We start from the raw sequence: 4558 nt of genomic DNA, 5'->3' as shown, positions 1-4558 counted from the left end.
TGTTGTATATATCTAATGATGAACTATCAGGCCGACAAGCCAATAGTGTGTGTATATCTTGGAACACGTTGGACAAAATTCCTAAAATTGTGGAAGTGGATTTGGGGGATATTGGTAAAATGGAACTTCCTCTTAAGTTTGGAACTTTTATGGGTGCCTGTTTCAAGTGTGGAGGATTTGGCCACATTGCTAGAAATTGTGTACAGGGAGGCCAAAGTAATTTACAGGATGAAGGGAAAGAGGATGAAGGAAAGGATAAAGATAGTATGCCTATAGAGGTGGTAGATAAGGGGGAGAAAGAGGGGGATAAAGGAAAAGGGGTTGTAGGAAGTAATGTTGAGTCACCGGGTGAAGTAGGATCGAAGATAGTCAAAGGTAAAAGTGTAAGGTAGGCTAAGGTTAATCCAGGAAATAAACCATATGGGTGTGGTATGCAACTCTCTAAGGATGAAAGGAAGAGGAAGTTTCGCTCCGGATTGCAACCAGCTTATCGTTTGGGCATGGAATTGCACTCGAAACACACTCTTCAGCAGCTCATAGCATCTGCTCTTGCTATACGAAGAAATTGGTGCTTAAAATTAAGCAACACCAGGGAGGTTCTAAGGGCAAAGAGAGAGCTGTCCCAAACCTGCAAAAAGGTGGACAGCCACCTAAAAAGAGCTTTCAAGAATCCCAAAAGGGTGGTAAAGCTGAAAGAACTCCATCGAAAGACATTGCACTAAAGAAGAACAAGTGTGGCTTGACCCTCGAGCAAAGGGAGAAATATGCCAAAGAGGGGATTTCGCCCACCCACAGTACCCGCCTTCATATCCATTTGTGTGCTGCTGTACCCGCCTACAAGTACTATACCTGCTGCTGCAAGAGTACCCACGTGCTGTAAAAGAGTACCCACCTGGTTGCTGCAGCACTTGTACTCGACTATTGTACCTAAATAGCACCTATACCCTACTGCTGTACTTGAACATCACCAGTACCCGATCTGTACTTACTGTACTAGGACCTGTACTTGCTGTACCAAGACCTGTACTTGTACCAAACCTGTACCTACTGTGCTAAGACCTGTACTTGTACCAAACCTGTACCTACTGTACTAAGACCTGTACTTGTTGTACCAAACCTGTACCTACTGTACCTTGTGGATTGTACCTACTGTTGCTGCCCGTGTTGTACCTACTGCACCCATGGCTGTACTAGGTGGACCTGACTGCATGGTAAAAGGAATGCATCTCCATACCTATGGGATTGTCACTCCATAGGAAGACCATGACATACATTCATATTTCTGTCGTGCCAGTTTTGTGCTCGTCGACATGAACTTTTTGTACAAGTTTCATGAAAGGGAGATTTCGTCCATTACATGTGCACATGCATTTGTGTTTGTATGCATAAACGTGTTTTTGCATGACTTGTTTTTGTGTGTTTGCATGTTATGACATGCCAGTACACTGGATGGGAACGCCCCCCCAGTGTACCGTGGGTGTGCTGTCTATTGACGAGTTGTTGTGGCGTTTGAATAGGTGGTAAATATTGTCTTTTTGGCCTTTTTCTGATGTAAAATCTATAAAGTATTCCAAACCTTAATATTTATAAGGTTGGGTGTTCACACATATTTAAATAATGGCTGGACAATTTTTAATGTGGGATGTGGGTGCCCATGGACTAATCATTAATTAAGGTTTAATAATATTTAAATTTAAGGACTGCCTGGGAAACTTTTCCTTCCCCACGTGGATGGTAAGTGGGGGGGTGGTTGATGAAAAAAAGTCGACTACTACTGTATTGAGGAGGGGAGGTAGTTTTTGGCCTGTTTTTTTTGCTATAGAATTTCACCTGCCCACAATACCCACTTTCATATCCATTTTTAAGCTGCTGTACCCGCTTGGTGCAAGTACTGTACCTACTATAACAATACCCGCCTATTGAATAGTACCCACCTAGTTGGTGCAGCACCTGTACCCGACTGTTGTACCTGAACAACACTAGTACCCGATTTGTACTTGCTGGACCTGTACTTGTTGTACTAGGACATGTACTTGCTGTACCAAACCTGTACCTACTATACCTCATGGATTCTACCTGCTGCTGCCCGTGTTGTACCTATTGCACCCATGGCTGTACTAGGTGGACCTAACTGCATGGTAAAAGGAATGCATCTCCATTGACTCCTGCTACAAGCTATACCAGGTGCCTTGTATTTCTTATTTGTGTAAAATTAAAATTTTCTAAATTAAGTTCAAAGATTTCTTTAAGTTTTGTGCAGAGCAGGAACAAAGCATGTTTATGCTAACCATACTCAGGAAACTTTCCTAGTTTGGTTTGTTTTTCCTTGAGTGGTAGTGCTAACCGCGCCCTCAGAATTCTGAGAGCTAGTGAAGGTTAGAAACACTAGGGAGTCCGGGAGCAAAGCTTATGTGGGAGAACCAAGCAATGTTCCTCTGTGGTATACCTCTTGGCCTCTACTATTACAGGCATGCCTGTTGGTGCATGGTCCTGGAAGACCAATGAAAGGCAGGTGTGCACCCAATGAAGGTGGGAGTGTGCCTGTGACTTGGGACTTCTTCGACTGTCCAGACTTCATCGACAAGTACCCAATTGTTTGAGTTGTATTCACTCCTTGTGAGGAGAAATCTAGCCTATTGGCCTGTGACACTTGTACATATAAATACTCCAAGAAATACAAATGTATTAAGGGGGGGCGGCCTTTTCCGGCCCTAGTGTTGGTGTCAAGTGTTCTTGGTCATTTACAGTTTTAATGTTGTTAATAATGTCCATTGTTGGAATTAGTTAAGTGATCTAAAAAATGTGTATTTTGTCTTCCGATTTGTAGGCCTCTTGTAGGGAGCGATTACAGAAGGATGTACTAGGGTTTCAAGAAACTCCTTGCTAAGCCTTGGGATATGGTGGACTCACAAGTTCAATACTCCTTTTGCTCTCGAGGACCTTAAAACTACTAGGATCTTGAATAACAAAGGTCTCAAGAAATTGGTTGATTGCTGGGATAGGTTCTTTGTGGGATGGAAGGAACTTGAACATATGGAAGGTCAATTAATCAGAACTGTGCTGGAAGAGGTACATAAAGGCTGGGTATCTACTACCCAGGGTGATACATGTTGGGTTAAGGACTAGGTCTGGTTTAATGGGACTAAGCTGGATAGAGGAAAAACTAACTATATATATAAGGAGCTAAGGAAGTCTGAGGATAATGTGGTATATTGTAACAAGATTTGGAAAACAAGCTGGGGCCCTTGCAGTTGGAGGAAAAGATGGAAGAGCATTTGGGATCTGGATATTCCTGTCAAAGCTCGTGGAGAGTCTGTATGATGGGAGCCCTTCCTTTGGGAGTCAAACTAATGCAAAAGAACTTCATTAATGGATGCTATCCTAGGTGTAAAACTGCTATTGAGGATGAGAAACATGCGTTTTGGGATTGTCCAACTATTAGAGGCCCCTGGTTCAAAATATGTACATGGGTTTACATTTGCACTGGGATTCATGGATTATGGGAGGATTGGTTGCTAGGGAAATGGATTATTGATGAGGAATGTGCTGACTCCGTTTCTAACATAATCAGATTCTGTTGTCTTTGGGAAATCTGGAACACTAGGAATTGTATTGTTTTTCAAAAAGCTGTTGATATTGGATTGGATACAACATGACTGATGTATAAATGTGTATATATGTGTTGGTCTATTCATGTGGTAAATAAACTAAACAAGGATCTGATGGTGCAAATGATTCAGTCTCTACAGGCAGCCATTTCTTGATCTCACTTATGAAAAGGGGAACCCTCATGCATATTAGGCTGAGCCTAACTATTTTTTGTTGGTGCACTCAGGTTTGTACAGAGTTTAAGGCAAGGAAAAGACCGGCGAAGTATGGGCCAAGAACCAAGAGATGGTACAAGAAAGTTAAGCAAATTGACTACACCTTTGTGGCATTTAATGAGAATCCAATAGGTACTAGGCCAATGGTTAAAGTTTGAACCAAGAAGGGTGAGGTATTGGAACAGCAATCACCTAAAGGATGCACAACTGAAAGTCTTATGGAAGCTTGGATTCAACTGGGGTACCAAATCTCATGGAGAAATCCTCCTTTGTTTTTGAGGATGAGAGATGGGCATTGATTAATGATCCACTGAATAGGATCTAATTGTATAATCAGATCTATAAAGAGATGTAAAGTTTTCTGAATATTTTGATGTAAAGGGTTTTTGGTTAATATATATAAATATATTAACCAAAAGAGATGTAAAGTTTTCTGAATATTTTGATGTAAAGGGTTTTTGGTTAATATATATAAATATAACTATTGATCCCAAAGAAAATATAACTATTGATCCCAAATAAATATAACTATTGATCCCAAAGAAAAGTTTTTTGAGATTTTTTTTGAAAAATAAACTTTATTAACACGAAATCAATGCTAGGTTCTTGCCACTTGTAGGCTCGTGAGTTGAAACTTCTTGAATCCTCGGTTTCTATCCAAAAGGTCGCTTTTGAGAAATTTTTTGAAAATATTTTTTTATTAATAAATAACTTTCTTGAACGCTCAACGCGGA

This window comes from Cibotium barometz, chromosome 14, assembly GCF_041138505.1.
Source record: "Cibotium barometz isolate CiBa-2024 chromosome 14, ASM4113850v1, whole genome shotgun sequence".
NCBI lineage: Eukaryota > Viridiplantae > Streptophyta > Polypodiopsida > Cyatheales > Cibotiaceae > Cibotium > Cibotium barometz.
This window is presented reverse-complemented; position numbering follows the sequence as displayed.